Source organism: Mustela lutreola, chromosome 8 (genome assembly GCF_030435805.1).
Source record: "Mustela lutreola isolate mMusLut2 chromosome 8, mMusLut2.pri, whole genome shotgun sequence".
In the NCBI taxonomy this organism is placed as follows: Eukaryota; Metazoa; Chordata; class Mammalia; order Carnivora; family Mustelidae; genus Mustela; species Mustela lutreola.
The window spans coordinates 3,019,790-3,030,432 of NC_081297.1; the positions used below are offsets into that span (position 1 = coordinate 3,019,790).

The window sequence follows — 10,643 nt, forward strand, 5'->3', positions numbered from 1 at the left end:
TTTATGGCGCATTACAGAGTGATGATAGGTCTTCCTGGCTATTCCTCTCCCCAATCCTGAAGCTTTTAATTACCTGCTCAGATGCATTGGGAAAGGGAGTCCTACCATGGGACCTGTTTGCTCAGCTTGGTTTAATCTCCTTCCACATGCCCTCTCTCTCCTCAGATGGAGCCCAGTCTAGCGCCCCATCAAGAGTCACTGGGGTGCTCGCTTCGGCAGCACGTATACTAAAATTGTAACGATGCAGAGAAGATTAGCCCGGACCGGCCCCTGCGCAAGGATGACACACAAATCCGTGAAGCATTCCATATTAAAAAAAAAAAAAAAAGAGTCACTGGGGCCCAGCTCATGTGCAGCATTTAAACTCAATGTGTAGAACGCATGAGTATGTTCACAAAATTAAAAAAATATATATTAATCTCAGTGACGTTTAAAATGGGAATGTAATACACATATTTGGTCATCTTTAAAACGAAAAATGCATGGCTACCCATTCCCATATGGAAATTTCTTGCTCTTATGCACACATATAAGACATCTTATCCGGGCCTCACTAAAGCTCTACCTAGGGGCAGGGGGGAGGCCCTATTGGAACTCAGGCATTCTCGCTAGAACCCTAAAACTTACTCTACCACAGCCACCTACCACATACTAATCTTCCGCGGGGGAAGAAAAAATGATTGTAATTCAGTGGCTGATCCCGCTGAGGATGGAGAAAACACCTTAACTTCGTGGAGTTGTGTTTCACTCAGCAAAAATTCTGGCTGAGAATAGGTTCTCAAGAAATGCAGGCCCTTGTCGCTTCCTCCTGTTCCTTTCCTGCTTGTTTCTGTTTCTTCTTCTTGGTAGGTCTCCGTCCTGTTTCAGGAGGAGAAGAATGACAGAGTGAGAACGTGTTGTACCTTTGTGGTATGATGGATTGTACCAGGACACGGAATAATCCCGAGATGATGATTATAATAATCCAGAATAATCCAGAGATGACGCCTGGATAAAGTAGTATTTCTGATCCGTTGGGGTAAGGGTGGCCTATTCAGGAGACCAGGAGTATCCAGTTAGGCAAGATTGGGAGATCCTCGCCAAATTCAGTTTTCAGAACTAAACTCCAAGAGCAGTAATGAATACCATAAATGTTGTAGAGGAGAATATAAACCAACATTCTATAATGTTGCCTTCTGGAAGTCCTTATTAAGCCAGATTCCTTAGAACCCATGACTTTAAGATTTAACCTTAGCAGATAGTCTCAGATCATGTGCACACACACAGTGACACACACACACACAGAGACACGGACACACCCAGGGACAGAGGCTCCTATGTAAACACAGGCACATAACAAGCATGAGAAAAAGGTAGTGTGGGGCAGAGACCCTACACGTGCTGTTAGCTTATATCATCATCATCATCACTTTATTATATTTTATTAAAGAAGTCTTTAAAGGATTTAATTACAATGTTCAAGTCAACTTAACACTTGTACTTCTTTTCAGCATTAGATATTGATTCCTTAATGATCTCAGTTTCAAAAAGGTTTTAGATGGTTAGTTAAGTCAAATGTTATGGAAACAAAATAGAGGGACAGACCAAATTCTTTCTAGCTGTAGTATAATGTAGGAAAATTAAGAGTTCTTTGGTAAAATTCCTATACATACTTTCTGTCATGGCATCCTGATTACCAATGACTCATTCTTCTAAAAAATAATGGACTTAGTGGGCTTAGTTCTCTATTTTTGAGATGGTATAAATGGTAGTAATTGCATGTTCAGATTTAAGGAAAAAGCAGTAACTGAAAGTAGCTTAAAAAGGTGCAAGAGTCCAGCAAAGACAGACGGAACACCAGTGACTCAGGGCGGGGCTAATCTGTGCGGGTTCGCGGCGCACACCCCACACAGGCAGCTGGCGAACGCTGCAGCCACACCTGGAACGGGCCCGGGGTATACACGGTCATGCACAGCTCAGGCGCACAGCAGGCAGAAATGGTGCTGTCTTCACAGTGACGGGTCACAATGTAAGAGTGTTCTTAAATGACAGGGAGTCGGTTGGCGGTTACCTTAGACCTGCCTTGGGAAACAATCTCAGTTTGGCTTATGATTTCCAGTGGCATGAACAACGGGTGACCCAGGTCAAGTTAGACTTGCAAAATAAGCAAAATTAAACTTGGTGTGACTAAACTCTCATCCGCTCATGGAACTTCTCCAAGCTGGTCTCCATGTGTCTTGGGTTTTAACAAGGACATGCAAATTCCCATTGCAAAGCCACCACCAAAATGATGAAATTGCTTTTCCCCTAAAAGTAATGGGGAACCCTGGTGAATCCATGCTTTCAATTTAACCCTTGGTCAGTGACAAGTACCAAAAATAATTGGTGTGAGATTTACAGCATTTATAAGTGGCAGATGTATTTTTAGCAGAGACAGGAAGTTTCCATGCTTTGTTTGTTCACACGTGGAAAACGACGCTCCCTCGGTTGTAGATACGAATCTGTAGAAGGATGTTTGGGCTTGTACCAGTTACTCTTCCTCATTTCATGGAGTTAGTATGTTTCTGGCTCTCCTGAGTCTAGAGACACCGTGATGAAAAGGACGCATCTCCTAGTTGTCTTCTGGGGGGCAAGACAGACCACCAACCATCTGAAAACAGAACAAAACAAAAACGATTGTCTGCAGCCAGAAAGTGATGATGGGGAGGAAGGCAAATAAAGAAGTCGTGCTGAGTGAGGAGTTTGCTCTTTCAAAGGCGGTAATCCTGGAAGGCTTCCCAGAAGAGACAGCCTTTCAACATGAAGCCATGAAGTAAAAATAGAAATATTCGGTTCCTCTTAGTCCCAAGGTCTTTAACTTTCTGGATTTTCCCCATGAACACTTCCTTCACTTTTTTTAAAAACCTTCTCAATACTGTTTCCTCTTCACTTTTCCTGTGAAAATGGATTTGTGAAAACTAATTTTAGTCGGTTGTTTATGAGCGGCTGTAATGTAGTCTGGACACTGGGGTTTTAAAGACTTCTAGAACGGGAGCATATTTCTTGTTTTTCACGAACAAGTATGCAATTATGGGTGCTTGCACGCAGACGTGCACACACACACGTTCACACACACACTCGTGCACACTCACACACCCCACGGAGATGCACACACACAGGCGCACGCGCACAGTTTTTACCGTCACCAATTCTTCCCTTCTGGATCAGAATAAAGTATGAGCTGAAGTAGCCCTGTCCATCTAAGAGAATCACAGAATCCAACGAAACTATTTCTGGAAGATTTCTATTTTATGGACTCAAACCTGTAAGGAATCACCAGTGTGTAATTAATCAGTCTGGTCTTATTTAACCCTCTGCTGTTTCTTCCCTTGGGTTCATGCTGTTCCTTCAATAGATCCTGTGATATTATTGAGCATGTTTTGTTGAGCAAAACACCTTATTTCAGAGAATGTCCGTTGCCCTGGCAAGCAAACCGGTTTGTGAGCCGCAAAATAAGACCGGTCGATACCACGCCTTCCTGTCTCTCCCTCTGAAGGTCTGTCTCAATTGAGAAAATATTGAAATGTGAGCAGCAGATACGGCTGTGAGCATTTTTAACGCAGCCCTGTCGCTTCCGCATGTCATTGTTCCCTCAGATAATGAACGCCGGCCCTCGCAGCTGGGGAGACAGTGGGTGCCGTTGCTCGTGGCTCTTCCAAAGCAAATTGGCCTGTTCCAAACCCTAATCAAAGAGGAGACATGGAAACTCATTTATCTCTAGAGACTGGGTCAGAGATACACAAAGTTCCTGAAACATGAAAAGCACTTGCTTTGACCGTTCAACTTGCTTTTATAAATTTTGCGTCTCTCCCTTCAGAAACCGTGGTCACCTGTTGCGTGTTGAGAATACAAGCCTCTCGGTCCCAACATCACGAAGTGAGGAAAGCTTCAGACTCTCAGCACACACATTTGCAAGTTATCTAGAATTCAGGTGTCCCCCCCACCCATGACAACCGTTCGTTCTGACATCTGCAAGTACCAGCTGGTAATGGTTAGTTTGTTTTCTACCCCTTGTGTCTTTGCTTTGGGCTTGTTAGTCAGGATGGATGGAAAGCAGGTGTGGCGGCTTCTGAGCGTTGGTGGTACTGACCGGCCTCAGGCCACTGCTGGGGGGTTTCACTCCCACGTGGCCCCCTGGCAGCGGTCCGTAACAGCTACACTAACAAGGCAGGCTCTGCTCACAAATCAGATTTAATCATGAAAAGCATCCAGATCTGGCCACTTAAGCAAAAATGGTAATAAAGAAAGCAGCGTTCACCATAGCTCAACTGGTGAGAAGTTAAAAAAAAAAAGATTCCAGTCTTTGCAAGACTTTCGAGCATGGGGTTTTGTGTCTGTCGGCCGACTACTCACTGGTAAACTTAAAAATCTGAAAATGTCACTGCTTTTTGCAGTAAATCGAGACTCAAATACAACAAAGATTAAAAATTCATTTAAGAACGTGCCTCTTAACATATTTTCTCTAAGTGTTTTACGTAACTCAACTTAGCAACTGAAACAGTGGGGTCATGAGGTTCTTAATGACCACAGCTGGGACGTACGAGTCTAAGTCACCGCGAGCCAGTACACTGTGCAACGACTGCCAACTGAAAACTGCAGGAGGAAGCGTCTTTCGACAGCACATGATCTGGAAAAAAGAGGTGGGGTCGTCGGCTCGGGGCTTTTGAACATTTTGATTATCCGGATATTTTTATCTCATGTTTGGGAAAAAATCACAAAAGATAATTGCTTGTTTATGGTAAAAAGGGATATTGTTTGAAGTCCCGATGTTGTTTCCTGGTCTTTTCATGGAAAATATTTTAAAAATGGGGTTTTGAGAGGCGACTTTATAGAAATTAGCCCATGGCTTCATCACACCCGAAGGCGAGGGCCAGCTTGGTATACCCTCCCGTATATCCTGGCCACAGCTCTCCTGCTGTTTTTGCCAAGTTGCTGCCTGCGCTTGGACGTAATCGTCACATGAATTGTCAGCATGACCTTGAAGGGACTGAATATCCCTTCACTGGGAGGAATTTAAAAAGTGAAGTCCCTTGACCAGAACAACCTGTATTAATTAATTAAAGGCTGCGATAATTGCTAATCAGCCCTGGGAAATACCAGGGATGAGGGATCGTGGTAGCTCATCAAGGTGGCAAACTTTGCATGTGACATGCTCACGCCCAAGGGTGTTTGTAGAAGCTCCACGTCCAAGGGTGGGGCTGAGCAGAGCACTGGGACCCCGGGCTCCCCATCTGACCACTCAGATGTTTGCACTTAGAAAACAGGGCCGTCCTCTACTAGAGGCTACTGTACAGGGCAACTCCAACACTTACAAAGCAATGTCAGGGAGATAGATTTGCTGCCAATATTATCCTCATATTCAGAGAGTTTCTTAAAAAGTACTGCATGCATAATTGCTACGTTTGAACCTCCTGACGCTGATATTATCTTTCAAATTACTCTCCCACACATAGTCACCTTTAAAATTGTCATTGTGGAGGAAAAAAATGTTATTCTGTGTAGCAGGAGAAAATCAAAGTAAAAGTGTTCTTTTTTATGACGGGAGCCATGTGCTGTGTTATCACTACGCCCAAACTTTGGAACTTTCCGATGTGTACAGACATTCGAGGGTAGAATCTGGGCAAGGTCGGAAGCAGCCGTAAGGTGTGGAAGAGTCAGGCTTTGGAGGTGCCCATGCCTGGTGAATGTCCACTGTCATCTTCTTGCGTGACCTTGAAAATGGCCTTAGCTCCTGAGTCACTGTCTTCCTATCTGTCAAGATGAAATACGTATCGACTTTTGTGATGCTGTTTTAGGGATGTTTTATGGACACACACGTTTCAAAAGTCCCTCACTCAATCCTCACAAAATCCTCGATTCAGATCCTATTTTGTAGGTGAGTGTGGAGGACGGGCGGCCCACAGAGTCAGCATGTGCCCCTTCGCAGGGCCGGTCCTCCAGGGCCCAGCCCTGCCTGCCTCCCGGGCCGGCTCCAAGCCAAGCTCCCAGGTGCCGGCCATCCTGCCCCACGTTCCAGTTAAGTGTCATGTGCTTTAGGAAACACTACACCATGTTTACTGCTTTTCTTGGAAATGGCCGCGTCTTACCTCTATTTCTGTAGAATGAGGGTATCCAAAGAGCTAGATTAAGGTGTTTACCACTAAATTGCACAGTATGACCTTCAGACCAGGTTATAAAAGAAAAAAACAGACTAATGAGTAAAAAGCCATATACACTTCTCACATGTTCCCTCATTGGAGCCTTCTAGAAAAGCTGCAGAGTGGTACCAGGTGACGGAATCAACAAGTCCCCAACAACCGGATTAACCAACACTACCAGGGTCAGGGGAGTACGTTTAAGTGCCTACAAGAAGCCTTGGCTTTAGTCTGACACACTATGAACATGATTTACCCACATTCGCGCATAATTAAATGTCCTCGGTTCTCGAGGTGACAGTAACCTGCAGATTCGTCCTGTGCCAGGCGAAATGTCACCACCCCCGTGCGTTCCAGCCCGCCCGCTGGCCTTCCCCGTCGGCCGGGGGCTCCCTCATACCCACGTTTCTGGGGAGGATTCTGGGGTCAGACCTGACTTTATTGGGAACACACCGCCCATATCCCTGATTAATTTTTTAAGTTTTAGTGTGTGCCATTCTCATGAGAATGGGTGTCGAAGACGAACTTCGTAGGGTTTCGAGGGATGTGGTTTCCTCTGAACCAGAGCCGCCTTCAGACCGGCCGCACCTGCGGAGGGAAGGCTCGCGCCCCGCGCGCACCGAGTCCGAACTGCCCGCAGGTGGCGCGGGCCGCAGCGCGGGGCAGTGGACGTGAACGCGGGGCGGGCGGGGCCCCGGGGCGCGTGCGGACGCTGATAAAAGCGAAGCCGGTGCCGAGCTGGTCTCTCCCAGGATGAACCAGGCCCCCAGCGTGCGGAGAGGACGGCTGGTCGGGGGCTGGATGCAGCCTTGCCCAGGCCTCTCTGAGCGGGTCTTGCTCCTGCCTCTCCAGCCACCTAGACTTCGGGGGGCCTGTGGCCGGGAAGCCCCACAGAGGCTGGGCTGGAGCAGGGGGTTCTCCAGCTGATGCCCCGGGTCCGTGTGGTCCACAGTGGGAGCCTTGCACGGCTCCAAGGCGCGGGGTGGGGGGCGCCCAGGCCGGGAGCACCAGCCCCGGTGAGGGGCCCGAGGGTCTTCCTGTGCCTTTGGTCTCCCCGCTCTGCAGCCCCGACGGGGGAACTTCCCGCGGGTCCTTGGCGAAGCCCCTACCCGGGAACTGCACTGGGGCGGCTCGCAAACCCTCAAGCGCTTACCCCGGAGTCTCGTGACTTCCTCAGGTGGAGACCGTCGCCCAAAAACGCGGACACAACCACCCGGCAGGACGTGAGCCCAGGAAGCTCCCGGGGCTGGGAGTTGTCGGTTCGCACCTGCCCCTGTGACTGGGCGCTTCGCTTCCTCTTCCCGGCCCCGGGCTGCTCGCTCGCTCCCGACCTGTCTGCCCCTCCGGCTTTCCTGCTAAGCTGGCGGCCCCGCTCCTCCCTCCCGGGCTGGGAACCTCGGATGCGGGGGATACTGAGGCAGAGACCCTCCAGCCGCGTCGCTCCGCCCCTGCTGCAGCGTCCGCAGGCCCGCGGCGCTGTGCGGACGCCCGGGGCCCTGGAACCCGGTACGGTACCCGCGGTCTACTTCTGGGCGGCGTTGTTGGACGCACTCCGGGGTGCCCCCCCTTCTCTCCCACCCCTGCTCCCTTCCTCCTAGTTAATGGAGAGCCTCAGGCCAGTGCCCCCGGGTGTGGGACCCCAGGTGGAGCCTCTGAAGCGCTGGGACGACCCGGGCACAGGCGAAGGAAATGGGTCATTAAGGCCCCGCAGGCGACTCCGGTGGGCCGTGCTGAAAACCAGACCCTCCTGAGCTCAGGGCCCTGCTGACCCGTGCCCCTTCCCCGCATTTATTCTTTGGTTCCAGCCTCTGGCGTTTGATTTACTCGAAATTTGTCGGAAGCCCTATAGTTAACTGCCTATTCTATCGACTTGCCCTTGTCCTCTGAAATGTAGAGGCCCATCTAAGCAGGAAAACTAATCCTGCTCAAAACTGCATGTCCGGAGTTTAGAGAAAGGTGGGGTGAGTTCTAAGAGCTCAGGATCCTCTAAGCATGGAGTAATTAAGGCTTGGGGCAGAGTGTGGGACAGTCGAGGATCTGAGAGCCTGTGTGCATAGGGGTGAGAGGGACGCTCTGGGCTGACCAAAGCCCGGAGCTCCACAGCCTGGGGTGCTACCTTTGGGCTCCCTTCAGTAACTGGCCAGTGTACCTAGTTTCAGACCTGGAGGAAGCCTGCGGACAAGGAGCTGGGGCTCTCACCCCTCCCAGTTTCTGCCACCCCCCCTCCACGTCTCCACTGATGTATGTGGGCGGTTTGCTCTGAACCAAGAAGTTACCCTTCACGTGCCACTTAACCCTATGAGGAAAATGACTTCAGTTACCAGCACAAAGCTAAGCTCCGTGTAAAACCTACCAGCTCCCGCACCGTGCCCCCCACCCCCTTGTCTCCAAGATGGACCTTCAAGGAAGGACTTTGTGGTTAAGATTCTAGTCTCGGGCCCAGGGTTGGCTTACATGTACCGTCCTGGACATGGGCAAGAGCTCTGCTGCTCTGCGAGCTGAAGTGGAGCTTTCGTATTCTCCCTGTGAAGAAGCTACATAAAGTAAAAGGTGTCCAGTGACTGTCTCAGTGAAGGTAACACAAACTTGTATCCTGTCCCCTAGCACCCTTTAAACTTGCAAGGCTACATGTCCACTACCTCCAGTTCTAGAAGGTTCCCATCACCATGGGTATGCACAGAGGGACTTTCCCCGTCGCCTCCTGTGCTTGGTCCCCGGACTGCTGGAGAAACGCTTGAGGTCTGGTCACGCCCGCCCTGCTGGTCAGTGAAGCCTTGGCCACAGCCTGCCTTCTCCATCTGCATTGGCCTCTTGAGTAATGGGACACTCCTGGGACTAACTAGGTCTACAGGAGCGTCCCCAGAGGGACTTCATGTTGGCCTGCCTTTTAAGGTCTAGGCTTCCCCTCCCTTCCCAGTTTCCTGCTAGTTCTTCTAGAATTGGGTACAACCAACTTGCTATGCAGGAAAGCATGGATCTGGAATTATGTTCCCAAATCCCAGGAATGATGCCTATTACATGCTAGCTTTTTTGGTAGCATTAAAGACTAGTTCCCTGAGGTTCTGATAGACTGGGCAAGTTATGCTTAAGTAATTGTAAGCCATCGGGACGATCCTAGGGACTCCTCCCCTTGTTCTCATGAGGCCATCTTCATTTTTGTGAAACCTATTGATTATGTGTTCAAGTCTCCAGCTGGGAGAGTGGAGGAGCCTGTTTCTTTTGGTCCTGATCGTTTTTCTCCCGTGTATTTTGGAGCTCTCGGATGCATAAACCTTTGGGAATGTTAGTTGACCTTTTCATGATTAGGAAGTCCCACTTTGTCCCTAACTTTCCATGTTTTACAGTCTGCTTCTGAAGTTAGTATGGGTAATTCCATTTTTTAAACGAGTTAGCATTAATCCCTTTCAAGCTACTATCTTTATATTTGGGATTTTTGACATAAAGGGATATCTTAAAATAGCTTTTGGTGACATAAATTAGTAAAAATAGAGCGTGAAGAAAATCACTAAAGTTGCATTGAGGATAATTGCTGTTGATGTTTTGTAGTTTAAAAATGACTTTTTGAGGTGTAACTGACCTAGGATATCCATTTCAGGTGTTCAGCACAACGATCTGATACTTGAATCACAATAAGTTTGGTTAATAACGGACCTGACATCGTGACAACTTGAATCTACCGAATTTCAGATAACACCGTAACTGTAGTTACTGTGCTGCACGCTGCATCCCCATGACATCTGTAAAGCCACACTTATTTCAAATTGTGCCTTTTGACTCCCTTCAGCCATTTCTCCCAGCCCCCGTGTATGGCAACACCAGTCTGGAGTTTGGGGTTTGTTCCCTGCCCAACGTATTTTAGGTCCCACGTATAATTGAGATGATACGATCTTGAACACCTTTCACGTGATGTCTTCACAGTCCCCCATGTCACCGATGTCTGGTTTTTGCGGCTGAGTGTTCTGATGTGTGTACGCCACGTCTTTGTCCATTCACCTAGCAGATGCTTACGTTATTTCTGGATGTTGGCTATTGTACATGAGAATATGGGGGTGTGTAGGTCAAGCTTTATTTTTCTTGAATACCTGTTAGTGAAACTGTTGGACTGTTAAGTCGCCTCCACGTGGTTTTCCGTGGTGGCTGTACCGACGGTGGTTCCCACCAGCAGTGCGTGAGGGGGTCCTTTTTCCTTAACTTGCCTGTATTTTACCATTTGATTCTAGCTATTGACCCAGTGATCTCTCATTGTGGTTGACTTGCATCTTCCTCATTAGTGATTTTTGTGCGTCTTTTCATGTATTGGCCGTTTGTAGGTCTTAGGAGGTCCTCTGCCCACTTTAGACTTCTATTTTCTTAAAGATGGGAACAGCATGAGCAGGAAGAAGGGAGGGAGAAGCAGACTCCCCACTGAACAGGGAGCCCAACACCATGCCAGACTCGAGTCCGGGACCCCAAGATCATGACCTGAGCCAAAGGCAGATACTTCACTGAGCT

At 48.5% G+C, this 10,643-nt stretch overlaps 1 non-coding gene across 1 annotated transcript; it reads left to right on the forward strand.

The window, feature by feature from the left end:
• The first annotated feature begins 203 nt into the window (after positions 1 to 203).
• LOC131840022 (U6 spliceosomal RNA) lies at positions 204 to 315 on the forward strand. The gene has a single exon (XR_009357142.1). It is a non-coding gene; the product is annotated as a U6 spliceosomal RNA (small nuclear RNA).
• Positions 316 to 10,643: the final 10,328 nt, after the last annotated feature.